The sequence below is a fragment of the Eleutherodactylus coqui genome, chromosome 13, assembly GCF_035609145.1.
Source record: "Eleutherodactylus coqui strain aEleCoq1 chromosome 13, aEleCoq1.hap1, whole genome shotgun sequence".
Taxonomy (NCBI): domain Eukaryota; kingdom Metazoa; phylum Chordata; class Amphibia; order Anura; family Eleutherodactylidae; genus Eleutherodactylus; species Eleutherodactylus coqui.
In genome coordinates, this window is record NC_089849.1 from 67,899,802 (window position 1) to 67,926,589 (window position 26,788).

General features: G+C 43.3%; 1 non-coding gene across 1 annotated transcript; it reads left to right on the plus strand.

The window, feature by feature from the left end:
• Positions 1 to 3,400: 3,400 nt before the first annotated feature.
• Positions 3,401 to 3,507, plus strand: LOC136588887 (U6 spliceosomal RNA). The gene has a single exon (XR_010787687.1). It is a non-coding gene; the product is annotated as a U6 spliceosomal RNA (small nuclear RNA).
• The last annotated feature ends 23,281 nt before the right edge of the window (positions 3,508 to 26,788 follow it).

Sequence of the window (26,788 nt, forward strand, 5' to 3'; positions counted from 1 at the left end):
ATAACCCCTCTCACTATTACCATGCACACTCGGCTGAGCGTGTACGTGTGCTCAATCGGGAGGTAGGGTCCTTTTAGATTAAGCAATCATTGAGTTATTGCAAATAAGTACAAATCAATCAAGTATGTCAATTGGTGCTCATCCCTGCCATTCCCAGCTGGCCAAGGATCGGACTTGGGGTGCATTTACACGAACGTATATCGGCTCGGTTTTCACGCCGAGCCGATATACGTTATCCTCGTGTGCAGGGGGAAGGGGGGGGAGGATGGAAGAGCCAGGAGCAGGAACTGAGCTCCCGCCGCGACCATATCACGATCCCCAGTGTGAAAGAGCCCTAAGAAGACCTGATCAGCTAATAAAGAGACGCATTTCACTGGCTGAACCTGGACATGTTTACTCATCCCGCTGATAAGCTAAAAGACCATTTGAAATTCTTGCCCGGTCACTGGGCTGTGTAAAAGGCCCTTAGGGCTCCTGCACACTGACGAGAGCGATATCGGATGTGATTGACGCCCTGATATCGCTCTCGCAATCCTTCTTGAAGCCCTGGATGTGAGGTGCTTCCGCAGAGAAACAGCTTCTCATCCCTGCAGGGCTGAAGGAATCTCCTGCCGTGGCTGTCACAGCTGCAGCAGGAGATGGTGATCTTCTCCCAGTGATTACAATGGGGCCAGCAGCAGTAGCGCCAGTCCCATTGAAATCAATAGGATACAATCGTGATCTCTGCTGTGGCAGGGGACTCTCCGCGACAAGGATTTTTTTGGGGGAGGGATGTTGAACTTTAAGCCCTACCCCGAAAATAATCAATAACTGAAAAAAAAAAAAAGAAGTGGAATACATCACCTTAGTAGCGCTGTCATCTCCGGTGTATCTTCTAGCAGGGCCCCGGCACTCTTCTTCTGCTGCTCTTTTTGCCGGAGATTGAAAAATCCTGGCCTCCTGAAGCACTGTCTCTTATTGGCTGAGCGTTGTGACCAATCAGAGGCAGCGCTCAGCTGTCATTCAATGCTGAGCGCTGCCTCTGATTGGTCACTGCGCTCAGCCAATCGGAGGCAGCGCTTTCAAGAGGTGGGGATTTTTAAATGCTCGGCCAGAAGAGAAGGAGAAGAAGAGTGTCGGGAACCTGCTAGAAGATGCGCCAGAGATGACAGCACTAACAAGGTGATGTATTAATATATTTGTTTCAACAGTCCATGGATTATTTTTTTTTGGGGGGGGGGGGGGCTTGTATTTCAAGCCGCTCCCGTTGAAATCAATGGGTGAGATCGCAAAAAGAATGGACATGCCGTGATTTTGTTTTAACGCTGCTTTGCAAGCGTTTCAAACATCGCAAATGTGCATGAAGCCATTGGCTTCATAATTTTGCGATTTCTCGCACCCTCACAACACTGGGAAATCGTGTAATTTCCTCGCCAGTGTAAAGGTGCCCTAAATGGCTTCCAGACTCCTCTGGCTTTGGCTTATCCTCCCTGGGAATAAAAGGTTGGCCATGTTGAAGTCCAACAGCCAGTTTGGGGAATGTTAGAAGACCTTCATATACATTAGACGGTCAGGCGATTCCACTAGTATCAGTTGGTTTAGCCAACATTGATTTGCATGGCTTAAGCAACTATGCTAGATCTACAACATGGTGACTTTGGACATGACACACATTGCACTGTTTAAGGCCTCATTCACATGGGCGATGCGTTTATACGCCAGCCACATCGCGGCCGAAAGTTGCATCAGGGAAGAATAGCCACGATTGAGTCCCGGACGACGATTTTATCATGTGCCCAAAAATCGTCCATGTGAATGTATGCATTGGAATCCAATGCTTCACATGGTCGCGATTCTCAGGCAAAATAGCCGTATAAAAACACTCATGTGAATAAGGCCAAAGATTGCAGTATGGCCATGCTACATCACAGTCTCATGTAAGTGAATGTGGTTACCTTGAAAAATCAAGCGGGTTTGGTTGTCTCGCAATTCTTGGGTTGTTGTAACCTACGAATTGGTTGCAAATTAGCATGGCCATATTCAATTTGCGATAACTGATAACTACATGATTATTTCCAATAATATATAGCAGAATTATTAATGCTGCTTTGGACTATAATGCAAGCTGTAATTCTGGTTCAGTGGAGTACAAGTTAGAAACTGTATTTAAAGTTTGCCTAAGTTTTTATGTAAATTTTATCCACTTCTAAACTATAAAATGGTTCTTCCAACTGGAATATAGCCGTTTATCAGGCTGTAGAGTTACAACTGCTTTCAGGGGTAATGGTAAAATTAAAAAAAAAAATTTAAAAAGTGAGCGAATCTAAGAAAGTATTTCTACTGTGGTCAGAACATGGTGATGCCTGGGGCTCATCAGTGGTGAAAGTCTATGGAAAAACATTAAAACCACTATTTTTTCTGCTTGACTCAATGTAGCAGGAGTCAATGTTGTTGCTCAAATGAGATATTGTTGCAGCGAAAGAGAAATCTGTACAGCAGAAACCAGTAGCATACGACCATGTCTGTCAAAAATGTCTTCAAACGTTGGCCAATGTAGAAGTACCCTGTAATAAGAAACTCCATGATATTTATTGATGAATGCGGATCTACTTACGGATGTGCCTGTAGACGTAGACTCATATGGATGGATCCATGGACAACTGACACTGAATTTTCATGGTGTTGTAACTCTTGAGATCATTTTACCATAATTTGACAATATTATAAGTTTCCCTGGAGCGTGTTATCCTCACAGACACATCTGCACTACCTGGATGGGCTAAAAGGTAAGGGACCTATAAAATCCAGACATTTTTGACGCAGCCAGAAAAGTAGTTATTTTGTAGTTCTGCTAAATTCAATTGTACAAGATTGGAATTCTTTAGGGAGGTGGCCCGCAGAGTTATAAGGGCCCTTTTACACCAACAGGTCATCCCAGAGATAATCCCTCCTGTGCCTTTACAGATGAACGATCATTGCTCAGTGAATGGAGGTGGAGCGTGTTGGGGATTGTTACGGCCCTCCCTCCTCCATTTACAATAAATAGACAGTCATTCATAAGTGATACTGCCTCTTTATATGGGCCAATCCCTTGTTCAGTTTCTGCATGGAAAAACTGAGCAACTAGCGAGAAGCAAAAAATTCTCGTTTGTCGTTCAGTCGGGGCATGCACTTTAAAAGTTTACACTGAACGATAATCTTCAGGGTCTCGCCGTGTAAAAGGACCCTAGCCATCACCACTCTGCAGAAGCTTAGAATGGGTTCCCATATATCATTTGTGTCTGGCCAATGCTTTTATGCCAGGGTCAGACATAATTAATGGACTGGTCCAGCCTCCATAGCCGGACAGAAAAGTGCAGCGTAGTACGTTTTTCTGTTTAGCGCAGGGAGGGTGGACTAGTGCATCAAAACTGATGTGTCAGTGCTTGCTTCAGCAGTACATATACTAAAATTGGAACGATACAAAGAAGATTAGCATGGCCCCCGTGCAAGGATGACACGCAAAGTCGTGAAGCGTTCCATATTTTTGGCAAGAGACACTATTGCCACTTGAAAAGTAACTCGTAAAACCTATAGGCTACCATTCAAACTGTCAAAGCATATGGACTTATGGAGACATCTGGAGTTCAAGGAGGGACAGTTCAATAAAATATTTTAGCTATGGCGTAACAGAGGCATTATGATGGTTCAACACTTCCTTCACCATAAAGAACCTAGATACAGAACATTTAAGGCGCTGCGAGATATATACGATTTACCCAAGGTGCACTTTCTACCATATGCACTGATGCGGGGCTTCCTATGTACCAGACTAGCTGATGTCTCTAAAGAGGCGGTAATGAACCCAATTGACTTACTTATACGGCTACCCCCACAGGGACATTCTATCTCTGACCTATATCATTGATTTAGGGTAGGGTGGATAATACCAGAAAATGTCTCGTTGATGGGTACGGTAATTCCGGGATCCGGAGATGTCCCCAAAGCTGGTTGAAGTTTGGGCCTCCATGAGAAAGGCCATAACAAACGAAAGATTGTAGGAAACCCACTTCAAAATAATACATGGTGTGATATATGGTTTTGATATTCCTCCTCACCCCATATACCCAGCCAGACTACAGGCGTGGCCTAGATGTTCACAATCAAAATCTGGTTTTTACATGGTTTCTAGCATTGCCCCAAAATTAAACCACCCTGGACGGAGGTCCAATCACTTGTGCATGAAATTGGAGGTGTATCCATTCTGTTAACGCCTCTAGCTTACGTATTCAACTTTCTCCTTAGTTATGTCAAAAATGCTAAAATGATACATACTATTCTTATAATAACTTAAAGGTGCTTGTTGCCAAACTGGTTGCAAACAAAATCCCCAGTACTACTGGATAAAGTACAGCAACTAAAACCCCTTTTAAAAATGGAGAAACTGGAGACAGAAGGATGTGCAGAATCCCAAGCGCCAAAGTTGTATAAGAACCTAGGGAAAAAAAAAAAAGCTCGGCACCCGGCATCCCGCATACAAAAATGCTCGAGTCTCCCATTGTAGTCAATGGGGTTCGTTACTTGAGTAGAGCTCTCGAATTTTAGGAAAAGCTCGACTCGAATAACACGGACCTGAGCATTTGGGTTCTCGCTCATCTCTAATTATAATGTGTCGTGGTCTTTCATAGAGTGATAAACAAGCAGAGATGAAAATAGATGTTACATTCTTAGTACTCACCTATAGATGTGATTATCAGTTGGTTTACTGGTTCAGTAAAGTGTCCCTCTTCCTACTCACTGTGGGCTTATCCCCCCCCTACTCAGGAGGACATTGAATGGAGCGATGGCCGTAGATGTGCAGTGCTGCTCCATTCATTTTCAATGGGACTGCTGAAGAAAGCTGAGTACAAGCACTTGGCTATTTCCATTGAAATGAATCAGCGGCCGTTCATGCATGGCTATTACTCCATTCAATGTGACATCACTGCGGTTGGGAGAAGCAACCCCGCAGTCATGAGAAAAGGGAGGGAGATACAGGTCACTTTTTCTTGGGACCGGTGGGGGTCTCAGTGGTTGGACCCCCACTAATTAGACTTTTATTACCTATGATATGGATACATGATAGAACTTAATTCTGGTCCAACCCCTTTAAGTATAGTCCCTATTATTTTCTTATTTTATATTAGTATATTGATAGGTCTTGTGCCAAGCTCCTTGTACAAAGAAGTGGAGATAGCATTGCGGTATGTCAGCTCTTCATTATAAATGCATTATAAATATAAATTAAGGACTGTGTCAGAGAGGTCCTATCACCTGTCCTGACATGTCTGCTTTATTCCCCATAATAGAACAATTCTGGAGCATCTTTTCTTAGGACTTTGAGTTGTGTCATTCCTTTGTTATTCCTTCTATAAAATTAACCTCTTAGTGACCAAGCCTGTTTGTGCCTTAATGACAAGACCAAATTTTGGGAATCTGACCTGTGTCACTTTAACATATAATAACTCTGCAAAGGTTTTGCATATCTAAGTAACTAACATTCTCTTTTCGCTACATATTGCACTTCATTTACGTGGTAAAAATAGACAAATAGAATTTGTGGGGTTTTTTTTATTAAAAGCGCCAAAATTGGGAAAATTTTGAAAAGATTTTTCAATTTTTTACATTTTCAACTGCAATATCTTAAATATGTGCAAACATACTATACAAATTTTTGATAAGATATATATTTCCATAGATTTACTTTATTCTGGAAGCACATTGGAAAAATTTAGGTTTTTTCAAACCATTTAGGAGACATACAAATTTAACATTATTTACATTTTGAGGAACATTTTGTTTTCCTGCACCAAGCCAAGATTGCAAAGGCTTATAGGTATCAGAATGATAGATACCCCCACAAATGACCCCATTTAAAAAATTTACCCCTTAATATATTCACTGAGGGGTGTCATGAGTATTTCGACCCCACACTTTCTTTTCAGGAGTTAATGTAATTTAGAGGGAAAAAAAATAAAATTTCATATATCTGCACATATGTCATTTTAAAGACTTTTTTTTCTATAGTGCACATGAAACTCCAGATTTGCATCCCAAAATGGATCCCCCTGCTTGTCCTGTGTTCAGAAACATACCCGATGTAGCCCTAATCTTCTGTCTGTATGCACAACGGGGCCCAAATCGAAAGGAGCAGCCGGAGGCTTTCAGACTAGAGTTTTTGCTTGTGTTTTAGGCCCCATTGCTCATTTGTAGAACCCCCACAAATGACCCCATTTTAAAAACTAGATCTGTTAACGAATTCAACTAGGGGTGCACTGCATATTTTGACCCAACAGTTTTTGAATGAATCTAAGCAAAGCTGAAGGAAAAAATTACTTTTTTTTTTTCTACAATTGTGTCATTTAAAAACATTTTTTTTTGTATAACACAAATATGAATGAACACTTGCACCCAAAAATAGATACCCCTGTTTGTCCCGTGTTCAGAAACACACCCATTGTAGCTCTAACTTACTTATAGGACATATGGCTAGGCCTGTAGTTGAAGAAACACCCATTGGATTTCAGGGCACAACTGCATAAATTCCAGGCCCCATTGCTAACTTGTGCAGAAACAAATTGGACTCCCTAAAAATAATATCCCCCTCCCCTTTTTGGCATTCCCTAAATCTTAGCTAAAAGTAATAATATAAACTGTGGGGTAATTACAGAGGTCTTGTTTGCATGGGCACATGGGGCACTAAAACTGGGTATCCCTTACCCTCCCATGCTTGCTGCAAACCCAACACTTTTTTGTGGGGTATTTCTTGACCTCAGTGGCAGGAATGAGGTGTGATGGTCTCATACAGAAGGCGCTCAACAAGCTGCTCCTGGAACTGCAGGAAGGCGAGCGTTCCCGGGGCTTCTTGTAAATTACATAGACATTACAGGTAGTGATCTGAAGAATGCCAGGTTTACATGGCCATACGTGGAATCCTCTTGCAGAGGCCCGTAGTGGATCCTAGCTGTGAGCCTGGCCGTGGCGCTGCATACAGTCACGTAATGTACTGTGCATAACTGCGTACTAACACAGGCAGTCATGCGCAGTACACCTTTGCTTGTTTATATTTCCCATGTCGTTGCTAAGCCGGGCAGCCGCAGCCCGTACACAATGTAGTTGCGTATGGGCTGAAGTTATATCCACGGTAAAATAGAACTTGCTGCATTCTGTTTTCTGCGAATGGATTATATAATTCAGACCCGCTAGTGTGAGCAGATTTGTGTAATCCAATGCATTTGATTGATCCGTGTATTACCGCGGATCAGACACATGCGGAATCCGCAATTACTATCCAGTTGTGTGAGACCGGCTTAAGGTAGATCACTAACTTTTTGTCACGTGACTGAGGATCGCTCATCGAGGCCACCGGTCACTGCCCCAGGCTCTCAGCTGCCTTTCCCAACGGGCGCATACACAGAAGCAGGGGAAGGTCCGGGAAGGATGATCGCGTTGGGGTTCAAAGGTGGAGGCCTCCAGTAATAAGTTTTATCTCCCCTCATCGATCACATTAGTGAGGGGAGATTAAACTTCAACTTTATTTTAACTTTTATGGTAACAAAGTTTCACCTCCGCTCACGGATCCGATCTGTGAGGGGAGGTGAAATGAAACTTTTTTTTAACTTTTACATCATGTATGGAGAAAAAAAAGTGTTGTGAAGAAGAAAAGGAGAGTGGTGGTTATGGGGGATTCCCTATTGAGAGGAACAGAGGCCGCTGTCTGCAGACCTGACATAGCGGTCAATGGAAGTGACATCAGACACCAGTGGCAGCAGAGCACGCTGAGGCAGAAGCGCCGAAGCAGGTGTGGGGGGCAGAAAGGGGAGACCAGAGCGGAGAGGGACCGGCGCCCAGAGGCCACCAGGAGTCCAGCGTCGGCAGAAGTTTTATCCAAGGGGAGCATGGCAGAAGCGGAGCGGGTGAGCAGAGTGGAGCAGCAGGTACCGAGACAGGAGGGCAGAGAGAGCGGCCGCCGGGAGAGCAGGTGATGTCACCAGGAGGAGTGGAGGAGCTGCAGCAGGAGTATCTTCTGTGTGTGCTTGTAAATCTAAGTGTGTGTCTTCTAGTGTATCCTAGTTGTGTCTTTTGTGTGTGTGTGTGTGTGTCTGGGGGTCTAAGTGTTTGTGGGGGAAAAAAAAAATTTGTGTGTGAGCGGTTGCGCAGAGGCAGCAGCGAGTGAGTGGTTGCGCAAGAGCATCAGCGTATGAGTGGTTGCGCAGAGTCGGCAGCGTGTGAGCGGAGTGTGAACAAGTCTACCTTGACTACTTCCACAGGTAAATTGTAGATCCCCATTAGGATGAGCTCCATGCCTGGCAATGTCATCCAGTGTGCTACTTGTGCAATGTATGCGGTCCTTGATGAGCCGATCGAGGGTGCATACTGTTGCGCAAGATGCGTGCACGTCGCACATTTAGAAGCCCAAATTCTGGATCTAAATGGGCAACTGGCAACACTGAGAGCCATTGACAACATGGAAAGGAGTTTGCTGCTCACTGAGCAGGCACTCGCTGGGGTAGAGGCGAGGGCGGATGGTAATACGGAAGTGCAAGGGGAGCAGGTAGCTAGCTGGGTGACAAATAGAAGGAGGCGTAGAGGGAACCAGGGAGGCTGGTCCTGAACTGGCACAAGCCAACATGTCTGCAATGTTGGAGGATGAGGGGGATGCCATTACAGAGCCAGCACCGCTGCAGCACGACATGCCCTCTGAACGCCAGGGGGATGAGTGTTCCAGTGAGACGGGGACGGGGAGCGCAGGGCAGGCTAGACAGGTCCTAGTGGTGGGGGACTCAATTATAAGGGGGATAGATAAGGCAATCTGTCATAAAGACCGGGATTGTCGAACGGTGTGTTGTCTTCATGGCGCCCAAGTTCGACACATCGCGGATCGAATTGACAAATTACTGGGAGGGGCTGGTGAGGATCCAGCAGTCATGGTGCACGTTGGCACCAATGAACAAATTAGAGGTCAATGGAGGGCCCTCAAAAATGATTTCAGGGACTTATGGTCCAAGCTTAGGGCACGGACCTTCAGGGTAGTTTTCTCGGAAATACTACCTGCACCTAAAGCCACACTAGAAAGGCAGCAGGATCTTAGGGAGGTAAACAAGTGGCTCTGGAGTTGGTGTAAGAAGGAGGGATTTGGGTTCCTGGAGAACTGGGCTGACTTTGCTGTCGGCAACAGGCTCTACCGTAGGGACGGGCTGCATCTTAATGGGGAGGGTGCAGCTGAGCTGGGGGAGAAGATGGCTAGAAGGCTGGAGGAGTGTTTAAACTAGGGACTGGGGGGAGGGTAAAATGAGAAATAGTGGGGTAGCTAGTGTAACTAGCGACCCGGATCCAAGCAAGGGGAATGGGGGTTGAGCAAGGGATGGGGTTAGTACAGTTAGAACTGTTAGATCAGCGATTAGTATGAATAACAACAAAACAAATTTAAAAAACAAAAAAAAAAGGATAAATTGTATGATCACGAATGCAACAAGTCTGATCGGTAAAGTGAGTGAGCTTGAAGTGAGAATGACTGATGAAAATTATGATATAGTCGGAATAACGGAAACATGGCTTGACGATAAGTGCGATTGGGCGGCGAATTTGCAGGGGTACAATCTCTTCAGAAAAGACCGAAGGAACCAGAAAGGTGGAGGGGTATGTCTGTACGTCAAATCGAACTTGAACCCGAGGCTACGGGAGGATATAGGAGTAGGAGAAGAACAGGTGGAATCTCTGTGGGTAGAAATACAGGGAGGAAAAAATAACAAAATCCTGATAGGGGTCTTCTATAGACCACCAAAAGTAACAGAAGAAACTGAAAACTTACTATTAAGGCAGATAGAAGAGGTGTCATACCGTAACAAAGTAATTATCATGGGGGACTTTAATTACCCAGGTATAACATGGAAGAACGAAACCTGCAAATCACATAGGGGTGATAAATTCTTGAAAGTAATTAAAGATATTTACCTGAACCAACTGGTGCAAGAACTAACGAGAGGGAGGGCCATTCTGGACCTAGTACTAACTAACAAACAGGAACGGATAAAGGGGGTACAGGTTGAGGAGCACTTGGGGAACAGTGACCACATTATAATCAATTTCCAGCTGTCATTCAATAGGAAGCCTTATCAGGGAGCGACAAATAAACTAAACTTTAGTAAAGCAAAATTTGATGAGCTTAGAACTACTATCGGTAACATTAATTGGACCAACATCCTCAAAAATGCCTGTACGGTGGACAAATGGGAAAAGTTCAAAAGGATCCTAATCACCTCATGTGAGCAGTTCATTCCCTTTAAAAATAAAAGAATCTCAACTAAAAGGAAACCAATGTGGCTCAACAAGACGGTAAGAGAGGCAATTAACGATAAAAAGAAAGCGTTCAAACTACTAAAGAAACAAGGCAGCGAAGAAGCGCTAAAACCGTACAGGGAAAAAAACAAAATATGCAAAGATAGGATCAAAACTGCCAAGGAGGAAGCAGAAAGACTGATCGCCAAAGAGAGCAGAAAACAACCCAAAACTATTTTTCAACTATATTAACAGCAAAAGGATTTGCAGGGAGAGCACTGGCCCCTAACAAATAATGCAGGGGAAATAATTGAAGATGATGGAGGGAAGGCAAATCTATTAAATAGTTTCTTTTCAAGCGTATTCACAAACGAAGAGGAAATGCCACACGAGATACAGGGGAATAAAATGAACCCATCACAAAATATCTCATACCTAACGCAGGAGGAGGTATGGAAGCGACTAAAGAAGACTAAAATCGATAAATTGCCAGGCCCAGATGGAATACACCCAAGGATACTAAGGGAACTAAATGACGAGATAGCTAGGCTGCTATATCTAATATTTCTAGACACTATCAAGACCGGTGTAGTACCATTGGATTGGCGCATTGCCAACGTGGTTCCAATTTACAAAAAGGGGAGCAAAAGTGGGCCTAGTAACTACAGGCCAGTAAGTCTCACTTCAGTAACGGGAAAAATTTTCGAGGGCATTCTGAGAGACGCCATCGATGAGTACCTCAAGGAGAACAAGGGAATAACTCCTCACCAGCATGGATTCATGAAGGGTCGCTCATGTCAGACAAATCTGATCAGTTTCTACGACGAAGTAAGCTCTAGGCTGGACCTGGGAGAATCTATTGATCTCGTATATCTGGACTTCTCTAAAGCCTTTGACACCGTGCCACATAATAGGCTAATATACAAAATGAGGCAGCTCGGATTGGGTGAAAACGTGTGTAATTGGGTAAAAAATAGGCTCAATGATAGAAAGCAGAGGGTGGTAATAAATGGTTCGTATTCTGATTGGACCACAGTCGCTGGCGGGGTGCCATAGGGTTCAGTATTAGGCCCCACTCTGTTCAATATATTTATCAACGACCTGATAGAGACACTGCACAACAAAATATCAATATTTGCAGATGACACAAAATTATACAATATAATTAATGCAACGGAGGACAATGTACAGCTACAAATGGACCTAGATAAGCTGGGGGCTTGGGCAGAAAAATGGCAAATGAAGTTCAATGTTGATAAATGTAAGGTTATGCACATGGGCAGCAAAAACGGACGTCACCAATATTCAATTAATGGAGTACCGCTAGGGAAAAGTGATATGGAAAAGGACCTGGGGGTACTAGTGGATAGTAAACTGAACTGGAGTAACCAATGCCAGTCAGCTGCTGCAAAGGCAAATAAAGTCTTGGGGTGCATTAAAAGAAGTATAGGAGTGAAGGACGAGAACATTATTCTTCCATTATATAAGGCACTAGTCAGGCCCCACATGGAATACTGCGCACAGTTCTGGTCACCGGTGCTCAGGAAAGATGTTACAGTACTAGAGGGGGTTCAAAGAAGAGCAACTAAACTAATACGTGGAATGAAAGGACTGGAATACCCAGAGAGGCATCAAAACTGGGATTATTCACCCTGGAAAAAAGACGGCTAAGAGGTGATCAAATAACCATGTATAAATACATGAGGGGACAATACAAGGATCTCTCTCATGGTCTGTTTACACCCAGGACTGCGATGATAACAAGAGGGCATTCGTTGTGTTTAGAGGAAAGCAGGTTTCATCACCAACATAGAAAGGGGTTCTTTACTGTAAGAGCAGTTAGACTGTGGAACTATCTGCCGGAGGAAGTGGTGATGGCAAAATCTATAGAGGAGTTTAAAAGGGGACTGGATGTCTTTCTGGAGTGGAAGGATATTATAGGTTATAAATCTTAGGTCAATTATTAATCTAGGTATACAGCCAGGTAGGAACTATTAGGGGTTGATCCAGGGAACAGTCTGATTGCCATTAGGGAGTCGGGAAGGAGTTTTTTTTCCCAAAAGGGCTATTTGGCTTCTTCTCTTGGGGTTTTTTGCCTTCCTCTGGATCAACACAGGAGGATAGACAGGCTGGACTAGATGGACATTGTCTTCATTCAGCCTAACAAACTATGTTACTATGTTACTCTAACTTCACAAGAGGTGTGCTGTCTTCCAGGTGCGAAAATCAAAGATGTGTCTGATAGGCTGTCAAGACTCTTTAGTGCTACAGAACACTATCCATTTTTACTAATACATGTAATGACAAGTGACACTGCAAAAAAGGACCTTGCAACTATCTGCAGAGACTTTGAAGAACTCGGAAAAAGGTGAAGGAACTAGGAGCACAGGTGGTCTTCTCATCCATCCTTCCAGTGGATGGCCATGGAATAAGAAGATGGAACAGTATTCTAGAGGTGAACAACTGGCTGCGTTGCTGGTGCCGTCAGCAAAGATTTAGATTTCTGGACCATGGAGTGAATTACCTATATGATGGACTGCTTGCTAGAGACGGACCTTACAAAAACAAGTAAGCATATATTTGGCAGTCTCCTTGCTACACGCATCAGCAGAACTTTAGACTAGAACAATATGGGAAGGCAAGTGAAAGGACAGGTAAACATACACAGCTAATGAATACATTTGAGAACCTTGCTATTAGAAGTGAAAAGAAAGAACAAAGACAAAAAATTTAGTAGGAAAGTAGAGGAGCAAGAGACACCGATCACAAACTAAAATCTTTCTACACAAATGCACAGAGCATGGGAAACAAACAAGGGAATTGGAGCTTCTAACACAGGAAGAGAAATATGATGTCATAGGCATCACGGAGACTTGGTGGGATGATACAAATGATTGGAATACAAGGCTTAAAAGGATACAACTTAACTATAAGGAACAGAGCTAAAAAAAAAAAGGGGAGGAGGTGTTGCGTTGTATGTTAGGAAAACATTCATCTCCACAGAAATTCAAGCATCAGAGCATGGTAGTTCTGTAGAAACTTTTTGGGTAAGAATACAAGGAGAGAACAACAGAAATGACACCATTGTAGGCATTTACTATAGGCCGCCTGGACAAGCAGAAGATATAGATTAACTCTTTCTACATCAGATGGCCAAGCTCTCAAAAAAAAGCATGACATAGTGATCATGGGAGATTTTAACTATCCAGACATTTGTTGGGAATCTCTCTCAGGTAAAAGTAATGGATCCAACAAATTCTTATCTGCTCTTGCAGACAACTTTATCTTCCAAAAGCTAGAAGATAAAACAAGGGGATCTGCTATCTTGGACATAATTCTAACCAACAGGGATGGAATGGTTGAGGAAGTAAGGGTGTCTGGGACCTTGGGAGGCAGTGATCATGCTAGCCTTGAATTTTGGATAACAAGTGGAGGAAGACCTGAGAAGAACTAGATCTCAAGGTTGGATTTCAGAAAGGCAGATTTTAATGGACTCAGAAAGAGGGTAGGAAGAATCCAATGGCTGGATGTTCTTAAGGACAGAAATGTCCAAGACGGTTGGGAAACATTGTGAAATGAGATTCTCAAAGCACAATCGTTAACAATTTCTAAAAGAAGGAAGAATGTGGAAGCATTTAAAAAGACCAGGATGGATGAACGCAGAACTTACACACGTTAAAAAGGAAGAAAAATATGTTTATCAAATGGAAAGAGGGAGGAATATCTAAAGAAGAATATAATGTAGTCTGCAGAAACTGTAGGGCAAGTGTCAGAAAAGCTTAAGGTAATAATGAATTGAGGCTTGTAAAAGAGGCTAAAAGCAATAAAAAAGGATTTGGGTGGTATGTCAAAAGCAAAGGAAAAGTCAAAATGCTATAGGTTATTTACAGGATGAAAATGGTGAATTGATTAAAAAAGATGTTGAGAAGGCCAAACTTTTAAATTCCTATTTTGTTTCTGTTTTCTCTCAGAAAGTAGATGGAACATCAACTGATCTTCCCTGTGCTATTGAGAGAATAAAAGAATGCAGGCTATCTATAAACAAAGAAATAGTGAGGGAACACTTGGCTAACTTAAATGAATTCAAGTCTCCAGGTCCAGATGAATTCCATCCTAGGATACTAAAGGAAGCATCAGAAGTAATTGCTGAACCATTCCCCATAATCTGTGAAAATTCCTGAAGAAAAGAAGTTCCAGAAGATTGGAAAAGGGCATATGTTGTCCCTATCTTCAAAAAAAGGGGAAGAAGGTGAATCCAGGAAACTACAGGCCTGTGAGCCTGACTTCTATACCGGGAAAGATCTTTGAACAAATTATTAAAACAGTGTGTATGCAAGTACTTGGATGAGAATGGAGTAATTAATCAGAGCCAGCATGGGTTTGTAACAAACAAGTTATGCCAGATGAATCTAATTTCCTTCTATGACAGAATCACCGACTGGGCTGATTAGGAAAATGCGGTAGATATAGCATATCTTGATTTTAGCAAAGCATTTGACAAAGTATCTCATACCACCCTTATTGAAAAAATGACCAAATATGGGATTGACAAGGCAACTGTTAGGTAGATTCACAACTGGCTGAGTGATCGTACTCAATGGTCATAAATGGCTGCATATCCAATTGAAAGAATGTGTCAAATGAGGTACTACAAAGGTCTGTCTTGGGTCCAGTGTTATTCAACATTTTTATAAATGATCTGGAGAAGTGAATTGAGGGGAAACTGATCAAATGTGCTCACAACACAAAGCTATGAAGGATATCTAACTCTAGAGAAGAGAGAGAGAGGATTCAAAAAGCTCTAAAAAAGCTTGAACAGTGGGTTGTGACTTACAGAATGGTATTTAACAAGGAGAAATGCCAAGTATGGGCAAGGAAAATGAAAAAAAGCACATACAGAATAAAAGGAATTGGGCTAAGCAGCACATGTGAAAAAGACTTTGGTATACTAATAGATCACAGTCTGAACATGAGTCAACAGTGTGATGCAGTAGCAAAAAAGGCAAACACAATTCTAAAGCTTAGAGTCTAGATCACGTGAGGTAATTATCCCCCTTCACTCTTCCTTAGTCAGACCTCATCTGGAATACTGTGTCCAGTTCTGGGCACCCCACTTTAAAAAAGACATAGACAATCTGGAGCAAGTTCCAAGAAGAGCTACCAGTATGGTGAGCCATCTGCAAATCATGTTGTATGAGGAAGGTTAAAGTATCTGGAAATATTTAGCTTACAAAAAAGAAGGCAGAGAGGAGACTTAAAGGGGTTGTCTCACGCCGAAACGTTTTTTTTTTTTATTCAATAGGCCCCCCGTTCGGCGCGAGACAAACCCGATGCATGTGATAAAAAAAAAAACGGGTAGTACTTACACGAATCCCCGCGCTGTGGTGACTTCTTCCTTCTTCTTACTTACCTTAGTAAGATGGCCGCCGGGATCTTCACTGTGCAGTCCATTGCCGATTCCAGCCTCCTGATTGGCTGGAATCGGCACATGTGACGGGGCGGAGCTACAAGGAGCCGCTCTCCGGCACGAGCGGCCCCATTCAGAAGACAGAAGACCGCACAGCGCAAGCGCGTCTAAAATCGCCAGAAGAGGCGATTTTAGACGGATCCATGGAGATGAGGACGCCAGCAACGGAGCAGGTAAGTGAATAACTTCTGTATGGCTCATAATTAATGCACGATGTATATTACAAAGTGCATTAATATGGCCATACAGAAGTGTATAACCCCACATGCTTTCATGAGACAACCCCTTTAATAGCGGTCTACAAATATCTGAAGGGCTGTCACAGTACAGAGGGATCAGCCCTATTCTCATTTACACAAAGAAAGACTAGAAGCAATGGGATGAAACTGAAACGGAGGAAACAGATTAAATATTAGAAAAAGGATGCCACGGGAGGTGTTGAGTGTTCCTTCAATAGAAATCTTCAAACAGAGGCTGGACAGACACCTGTCTGGGATGATTTAGTGGATCCTGCATTGAGCAGGGGGTTGGATCTGATGACCCTGGATCTCCCTTCCAACTCTACCATTCTATGTACGGAGTTAACAGCGGGGACCACTGTTCTCATCGTTACCCCGCTGTTTGCAGCGGTAGGCTAGCTATCTGTCACAGTCTGAGCCCGCACTGTCCGCAGGATGCAAGTTCAACTACCACCCTGCCAGGATGTAAACTTATGTCTTGTGGCATTAAGGGGTTAAGCATACAATGTGTTATTCTGCTGCAATTCAGCTGCCAGGAAATGCAGACCTGGTACCTACATCAACCCTGGGCATTCTCTGCATAACCACAGCCTGTTTTATTTTCTATAGTTTCTAAAGGAAAAGATAATGCCTGACAGAATAACAACATGTGCCCGATTCATAGGACAGTGATAAGGTGAATGAAAAATGAGCACATTAATAGATCAGCGTCTCCGACATTTACTATGTACAGTGTGAGTGATAGGCAGACATGTCTGGGCAGTGGGACTGGGTAGACCAAATATGCATACACGTGTGCTTACGCCCACACCTATCCCTTGGCAGAGGTCCATGACAAACACTGTGGTCAGCATGAGCTTGTAGAGAGGTGTGGGGCAGCTGCGGGAAGTCTTGTCACCTGATCATAAACCTGTTTAATATAAATTAATGCTAAATAATAGGAGATACTGCTTTATTCTTAAAGGGGTTTTCCCAGACCGCAGGGACCCCACCTCTTACCGTAATTTGCGTCCCCTAATAAAATAAAAATGGGAGTACAGTACTTCTTTTGTAGATGAGGGTTGGCCACAACTTTATTAGCACTCTATAATTTTTTAAAACTATTTTATAAAACTCTCAAAACCGTTAAGGCACTTAACTCCTGAGGTTGTTACCATATACCCACCAGCTCTTGGCAGGCAAGTCCACCGACAACCATAAACTCTCCAATTTTTCTTTCTTTCTCCTTATTTTTTGAACAAAAGCCCCAGCTGTGACTTGAATATAAGGGTGCTTTTAGATGGAATGTTCAAAAAATTGTTTCAATGCACGAAAGTGAACGATAGTCGTTCAGTCTAAACGTGAGCCGATATCTGAATGACGAATGAGAATAGTTCACTTCTCGTTCGGTTTCTTCAGGCAAAGAAATCATTGTTGGCTCGTTCATTTGTCGTTGTGTTTAATCACTGATCAGTCGGTGTTTCACATAGCAAATGTGAACACTGAACGGGAAATGAATGATCTCGTTTCCAAAGCATCCCAGTGTTGGTGAACCATAAAAACATTAGAACGATAAACTTGGCATTTGTACAATTTCTTTGGCGTGGGAAGAAAGCAAGTATTTTACTCCAAAAATTAATGTTAAGCAAAGTGGGTCCCAATATTTCCAATATGTGGGGCTACAAACTAACATGTCTCTTTAGACACATAGCAGATGGGATACATGAAACGCATCATTGTTCCAATTGGGCAATAGACGGGGCTTTAGTATATCCTTGGGACTTAGGCTCGCTTCACACAAAAATATTTGCATGCACAAAACTTGCGAGCGTAATATGCAGAGAATAGAATCCTTTGATGTCAGTGGGTTTGTCCATAGAAGGCAATGGGAGTTCTCAAATGCACGCATAATATGTAAGGAGATGTGTGAAACACTACATAATTCCGCTGGAAAAAGAAGACATCTAGAACTCAGATGCACTAGCCAATTCAATTGGTGTGTTTTTGTATGCTGTGTGCAAAAAAACGTCCTGCGGGTAGAAAAAGTACAGTAAAATAGTCAGACATGCTAAAAAAAAAGCCTCATTCATAGCACAAAAAAGTTGCACCAAGGAGTGCACTATTGCCTTAAAAGCGCTTTTGCACACCCAATTTACTTGTTTACCAAAGTCAGCAAAAAAGGGGGTTACAATAAGTGATACGGTAGTAGCATGGAAAGAAATACATAAATTATTAGGTCTTTCCTTTTAGCATCCAAATATATGCCCTTGTGGTCTCATCTGGAATTTTTACAAGGTATAAAAAGTGCTTTTTTTACAATGTGGCAAAAAAAAAGAGAGTCTCAAAAGCGGGGGAACTAATTAATGCCGCTGAAAAGCGTTGGATGTCGTACTTAGAAATAACACAAAACATTCCCCCCAAGGTAATCACCATTATTCATATATGCAAAGTATCTCTTTTCTATGTGCACGATTGGTTGGGTAAAACGTTGGGCCCCTCTTCCGGTAGGGTGATAAGTGCCTCCTTATATCAACATTTTAGAAACCTATGCCCTACAGTACATCTAAACGTTTTTAGTAAACTTCCAGACCAATCAGATAAAATATTAGAAGGTTGGATTAAGGTCAGGAAATGTGTTGGTAATCAACAGACCCATTTTCACATAATGCTTACCTAGCATTTCCGAAACAACGAGATACAGACATGGCACACTTTATGGTCGTGTATCAAGAATATTGGAAAGTAGTAAGGAGATTTATCTGCATCTCAATGTTCCCATAGACCCTGTGATATTTAGTTTTCAATATATAAAACTTGAGAGCAGTACAGAACCTCGGAGAGAAGGTCAGGGGAGCACTAGTAGACGGAGAACAAACTGTGCTCCAAGGATTCTACATACTAGACTCTTGGTAGCGAAGAGGTGGAAAGATACTCAACCATCAACTATTATAGAACTGGTATCTCATTTGTGCTGTATGAAATGAAGAGATTGTACGTGATACATCATAAAGAAAAACAGGCACATGGTTTTTCAGGAAGTGGAAAATATCTACTGGCTCAACGGAGCAGGAAATCTCAGGCCTACCGGTAGTAGCCCCTTTCGAATATATGAGGGGGGGGGGGGGGGGAAATCGAGAACAGATAGCAAACAACTTGGGGTGTTTACAGAACAAGAATAGTAGAACTAGGGAAAACAAACTCTTGTAATTTGTTTTGCCCAATTTGCGGTCGAGATACCCTGGATATGCCCCAGACATTCTTCCAGTCATTGCGGACATCGACAGGGATTGGACAGCCACATTGTGGAGTGGACAACCACAGCTTTATTTATTTTTTTTTTAGAAATTCTTTATTTGTAATTTTCATTTAACAGAAACCTTTGCAATTTGGAATCAGTCAAGTGGCACGCATGTGTAGAGTACATTCGAGAAGAATCCATGAATCAACATAAAAACACTATTTGCAGGCATTTCAGGGTTTTCTTCTTTATAGATATTATTTTAACAGTAACCTAAGTCAGGAACCATGTTGATGGTGGTGGTGGTGGGGTTTAGGGGAGGAGAAAAATAGAATTGGGGTAAAGTAGGTAAGGGAAGGCAAAAGGTTAGGGGTGTACAGGGGCAGAGAAATAAAGAAGGTAGCCAAAAGGACCACCAGTTATATATGTGTATAATTGAAAAGATTTATATTCGGGGGTGTTTTGGAATTTGTTCCAATAAAACCCTGTTTTCAGAAATTTGTCTTCTGTTCCTTTAAGAGACGCCGTAAGGTCTTCCATCTCTCTGATTTCCTGTATCATATTAAACTATAAAGAGAGCCAAGGTGCCACTGACTCATGCCAAAGCTTTGGGCTACATGCCCCAGCCGCATTCACCGGATGACGTACCACAGAGAACTTATAGGTGGATGTTGGAATGTCATTTAAGTGCAGCAAAAACAACTACGGAGATTTAGGTAATATGGAATTTGTAAATTTGGATGTAATGCGCCAGACCTCCGTCCAGAAGCCGGCCAATACAGGACACTCCCAAAAGATATGCATCAGAGTACCTCGTTCTCTCCTGCATCTCCAGCAAAGTGGAGATACAGAAGGCATCATGGTGTGGAGGCAGGAGGGCACCCAGTACCAACGAGAGAGAATCTTGAACCCTGACTCTTGAAATCTACTGGACACAGCTTTATTTAAAGGCCAACTGGGACCAGCGGTGTGGCGCTTTGTCCTCGATGGGCTGCACACACCAGGTGAGTCTGTTTTTTACTTCATGGTACTTTTTCTTCTAATCATCCTCTGGGTGCTCTCTTTGACCAACTGTATCTCTAAGAATAGTAGAACATCCTGTAGGGAATTGTTGATTGATGAGGTGTCACAACGTCAATGGTCATTTCTCAGATATTGAGTTCTTTGTAATCATTGTTTGCTTATGTTGAGGTAATTGCTACTGCTTTTTTTTCTTCTTTCTTTTATGTTCTCTGTATACATTCTGTTTCTTCCTGGAACTGCACTTCCAGGAGCTTATGGTTTTTTCTTTTGTCTGCTAAAACTATAAAAAAAAGTTTTATAAAAAAATTAATGCTAGGGACTAGCTGGTTTTGTTTGCCCCCCTTCACCCCAAAACTGCCCTATAGGGAAGAGAAGAGCACCAAAGCAAATATCCATGCAGGAGTCCTACACCACATGTAATGTCCAGATTTTTAGCCAATCAGATGAGTAGGGTTGTTAATTTATAATATGATTATTAAAATCGATGAATGCACTGCATGTCTAATTGTAAACTATTAATGACCTCCTTAAATGAGGTAAATTGGCTTCTACCTCACAGGTTTTTTTGCCTTTATCTGGATCAACATTGGGATGGGGGTTGGGATTGACTGAACTAGATGGACATATGTCTTTTTTCAGACGAACATTCTATATTACTATGTAAAGAAAATACTTGTATAGTCCGTATATCAATTAGAAAGATCTGCTGGAAGATGTGATTCACTCTCTATGCAGAGGACAGAAGCTTCTTCAGGGTCTGTACAGAACACAGTGTACCAGAAAAATAACATGGAACCACCTCACCTGGTACCAAGGAGGAACTCAGCAGGTAAAAGGGCAGTACAGACCATGTAGTACCGCACTATATTGCAGAGAGGAACTACTAGACAGCCAATCAGTGTAGGCGCTTCATTATTACAGGGGTTTTACCAGTGAAATGCCTAACCTGATTGGCTGGATTTTCCAGCAAAGTGCATGTGTATGTTGAGTATTGTCTTAAATTACAATGGATCAGGAAAGACCATAGTAAGGTGAAAATACTGTATCCTGAGGCCATTGTAAATTTAGGGATCACTGTACTTTAAACACTTTGTTTCAAGAATTGGACATTTCCTTACTGTGTAGTAAAATTCGCTAAAGCTATTTTCTGTGTCATTTATACTGTTGAGCCTCCCGCACACAGGCAGGTTTGCATTGCAAAATCCGGAGTTGGATTCCGCCTCCAAATTGTGCAGCAAATCCAGCCCATAGCATGCTATGACAATATGCAATTTCCTTCTCACGAGCAGAAATCAATTGCGATTTTCTGCTCGCAGGGGAGAAATTGCAGCGCATGCTGCGATTTAGTGCGGGCTACGTAAAGCCGGCTTCCATTGAAGTCAATGGAAGCCGTCCATCTCGGAGCCATCCTGCAATCATCATTGCGGAATGGTCGCGGCAGCATCGTCATCCCCATAGTGACGGGACGGCATCCTCCGTACTGTGCATGTGCGCCGGCAGGCACATCAGCAACAGAGGAGAAAATGGTATGCCTGGGCATCGGGTTGAACTCCACTGTGAGAATCCCAATTAATAATGTGCTTCTCTGTGACCCCTCATAAGTATGATGTCCCCTTCTGTGGTTCCAATTAGGACGGTCACCATACAATGGATCCCAAATGACTTTTTGAACCATTTGATTTTTCTTATATCTCTATCCCTACTTTCGATTATACCTATATCTATAAGTAAGCGAGAAGCTCTAAAGATCCCACAGAGGGAAGGTACTACTAGACTGGAAGGAAATGACTGTGGGAAGACTAAAATTTCAGGAAAACAATGGAATGTCGCAGCACGCATAAGTACTCTTTTTTGTCACGAGCTCTACTGGGTTTATAGTTTTTTTTCTGTTACTGTATATAACTATGTCTGAGACGTCCATAGTTTTTATATAATGTAACGCTGTTATTTTTACACTCATTATTACTTTCTTTCTAACTTTAAAATTAAAAGTCGATAAAAAGAAATTTAAAAAAATGGTTTACCAGACGGGTGGCGATCCTACTAGAGATGAGCTAGTGAGCATCACTCTTCTCGAGTAACTGCATTCTCGTCCAAGCAGGCTCGGGAAGGGGGCGGCGGGGAGCGGGGGGGGGGGAGTCTGTGACATTTTATGTTGAGTCTGGTTTCAAGTTCTAATGGTCCAGGAAAGACCATGTATGGTGAAAATATTGTATCCTGAGCGAATTCTATCTTGAGGGATTGCAGTATCCATATTTTGCAGATTGCAATGCAGCATTTTCAATAAAGTTCAAGGAAAGAAACATATGCACTTGAATTGCGGATAAGATTATATAAGAATTAGACGCCAGAGAAATATTCATCCACCAATCATATATGTGAAAGGAAATGCCCGGTTTGTAATTACAGATTGTCAGCATTTCCCTGCTCAACTACAGTATTTACTTATGAAGAACTACCCGCCCGGTGCAGATTGCAGTGTGTGTGGTCCTCGGTGACTGGGCATATTTAATCCACCCATGATCCGTCAGTCAGGATTGATCAGCGGCCCCCCTACTACACACTCACGCTGGTTACTTTTTTAATCACAGCGTGTGGGAATATCTGAGCGCTGTGATCTGTGGAAAATGAAGCTGCTGCTTTCTCACAAAAAGTCTTCTTCAATGAGGGAACCTTATTTCAGGATATTAGTGGCTTTTGATATGGGAACAATTACTCTAAGCGTATTAAAGACCCATATATAGTAAGAAGAAGTGCTTACAACATAGGAGGAGTCATAAAAACAATGGCCGACTCATGGTAAAGAAACGCTTGTGCCAGAAATGTTGCAAATTAATAATGACTTTGAGACTGTCATGCTGAGTTTAGCTGAAGCCCCCATTACGCATTTTTTTCTTAAATTTGTCAAGAAATGGTGCAAGTCTTAAATAACTATGATAGATTAGCACCATTTGTTATGCACATCATACCATTTTATCGTACATTTCATATTTGCCACAATGTGCCATTTCCAATAGTCCAAAGGCATCGAGAGAGATTGATACATATTTCTCACTGCTCATAGAGTGTAGACCAGAACCTGGAGGCCATCCCATATTGTGAATAGTAATTTGACTACTTTTCTAACTAAGGAGACAATACCTAGTTCTAAGTATAGAGAACAAGCCCATGCCGATCAATGGTGACGTTGACGTAAGTGTCACTGTATGTGGGTGGTCTTTGAGCCCAATATATAGACTGAGTTCCCACCACTTTCGGAGGTTGTTGACAAAGTGAGTCATCAGCAAGCCATAGTGAGTACGAGAGTCTGAACCAAGCAGACCCCCCGTTGCTGCCTGACAGAAAAGGGTTAGTGATCTCATGGTCGTGTATTGTTAATGGGCCGATGTGATTTCCCCTACTGCTGAGGTTCAAACGAGACTGAGAAACGGTCCATGAGATGAGAAGAAGCCTGTGGCGATGCAGAGGTGGGACTTGGTAGCCAGAGAGCCGGGAGATAAAGAAGAGCAGAGACCTCTGGGCAGAATTGGTTAGGTAAGATGTATACTGTTCAGTGCTGTAACAGTAAGTTGGCTGCAAGTATCCACCATTTGTGTGACTGCCAAGTTTAACACCAGTCACTATTTTGTTGTGTCGCAACCACCAAGTAAGTGAACAGAATGTAACCAAACACTTAAAGAACATTTGTAACCAATAGCCTATTTCCTCTTGAAGTAAAAAGAAGTTGTGTTGAAATTGCCGAACTTCCCGTGTCTCATTCTGCATTATCTTAACTTTCGGGTTGTGTACCACTCCGGCATATTAGGACATCTGGCCCACATCACATGTAAAATGCACACACAACTAGTGGACCTTCCTTTATGACGTCCATAAGTCCTAACAGGCTATGATCTCTCCAACGACTGATTACATGTATCAACGAAACACTTGACCTGCAATAAGGAGTTTAGCGCTCTGAAGTATACTCCATATATGTTTGGCATTCTGGGCATTCTGTGTGGTACATGCATATTAATCCAATTCATTATTTGCAACGCGTTGTCTTCAAAGAAAGGGTTAAGGTGGAAGTGTGACCAGTTGTCAGTGAAGTGATTAGCAACATCTAATGACATGAAACTCACATAATCCAGGTATTATCTGCTAACTCAAGGTAGATCTGCATTGCTAAACAGGTGAATAGCTTGCAAACATTCCACACATTGTCCAAACAACTTGTGAAGCTTGTGCCACGCTACCCCCTGCCAGCAGGTGAATAAAAAACGTGCAAACAGCTTGTTTACCCAGCCACTTACTCTGATAATGGATGTGACATATCTCTACCGGGCAGCAGGGGTATTACTGTAAACTACTGTAGCTATCCAGCTGTAGAACTACAACCCTCAGTATTCCTTGATGCTCACTCGAATACACTCTTTGTCAAAAAAATTCAAGAACCTAGAAGTTCAGGCAGATATGTAAATGATGAGAGATGTGGTGATTAGATGAACGGTCTTGTCACCTGAGGTCCTAAAGTGGTTCCCCCCTTGGCCTATAAGAGGCTCTCGGAGGCTCCTTGTGTGTAGTGACCTCTTCTTCCGCTTGTGTAGAACTTGTTGGCCACTAGGCGCCTCTACGACACAGAGAAGACATTTCGCCTAGTTAGAGAGGAGCGCATTATTGGGATGTGAGAAGCTGGATGGTCCTACCGACGAATTGCCGCCACCTGGGCCGCTCTGACCAGGTTAGGAGGGGTTGTGATCAGTGGATGCGTGAGGGCACACAAGGTGACCGGGCTCAAGTCTGATCATTTGTCAAGCACCAGCAACTCCAACTGTTTCATTGTCTGCCATCCAGAGACTGGTGGCGCGATCGTTACAGGCCCCTGTGTCTGTTGGAACCATGTCTAGGCACTTGGCTGAAGGACATTTGGTTTCATGGCCCCCATCATTACATGTACTGCCTTTGACACCCACTGTTGCCTCTGTTTTCATTAGTGTCGTGAACAACGAATCTCGACACTACGGAATGGAACCGGGTTGTCTTTAGCAAAAAATCCAGGTTTAGTTTAGGCACTGATAAAATGTTCATGTCTGGAGTCCTCGGGGTGAGCCATCCTGCCTTTGCTGTGGAGTGGCACACTGCCCCCTGCTGGTGTGATGGTCTGGGGGGCCATTGCATATGACAGTTAGGCCACCTGCAGATGGGCGGGTCGGATCCGGCTGCGAGGATTCTCGCCACGGGACCTGACCCGAGCGCCTGCAGAGAGTGGCGCGTACTCACCCGCGCATGCAGCTCCGGCTGTTTGATGTGCCGGCTTGCCGGGTAGTCGGCGCATGCGCAGACCGGAGCCGGCACCAGGCGGTGACGTTTCTGTGCGGGGCTAGCAGAGCCCCGCACAGAAATAGAGCATGCCGCAGTTTGTTTGCCGTGCGAGATTTCGCGCGGACAAACCGCGGCTGTCTGCCTAGGATTGCGTTTGCTAACGCAATCCTATGGCAACTTCCAAGGGCGGAAATTCCGCGGGAAATCTCGCCGTGGAATTTCTGCCCGTCTGCAGGCGGCCTTAGTCACCCCTAGTAGTGGTATAAGGGACAATGACAGCTCAGTGATATGTTCAGGACATCCTGCAGCCACATGTGTTCCTCTCATGGCGGCTTCCAAGAGGCAGCAGGATAATGCTCAGCCGCACACAAGGGGGTCACAGGAATGTCCCCACAACATTGTCACACTTCTATGGCCTGTCAGTCACCAGATTTATCACCAATAGAACATGTATGGGACCATCTAGGACACCAATTTCAACAGCCTACGAGTTTGCATGATTTAGAGGTTCACTTACAGTGAATGTGGACTGATATGTCACAGGATACCATACAGAACCTGCATGCCTCCATGCCCGCATGTATCACATCTTGTATCCAGGCCAATACAAAATACAGTCCTGTCAGCGGCACAAAAATACCATTCAAGCCAAAAGGGTGAGGCTTGTGAAGCTTCATATGCCATGCCACCCAGGAATCTGAGCCCGGACTCCAGTGCAAATCCAATAATAAATAAAGAATGTGGCAGCATAAGTGGTGCAAAAAATGTTTTTCTTTTTATTCCTCCATTTCCAATATAGGTGACATCTCGACCTCTTTTGATCTTTGTCAAGCTCAATGTGGTGCAACAGGGTACTAAACCTCCATGCCCACCCTTATCACATCTTGCATTCAAGCTTAAAGGGGTTGTCTCGCGGCAAACCTCAAAATTTTACCTTACCCCATTCCCCGTCATCCTCCTGGCATAAAATAGCAAACTAAAGCGTTTTTTAAACCGCTTGCTACTCACCGATCCGATGAAATAAGGACTTTAAAAAATCTTCTCCCAAAGATGGCCGCCGGTCCTTTCCCAGGGATGCACTGCGGTTTTCTCCCATGGTGCACCGCGGGTCTTCTCCCATGGTGCACCATGGGCTCTGTGCATTCCATTGCCGATTCCAGCCTCCTGATTGGTTGGAATCGGCACACCAGACGGGGCGGAGCTACGATGACGACGCGGTGACCAGCTCTCCGGCACGAGCGGCCCCATTCACCAGGCAGAAGACCG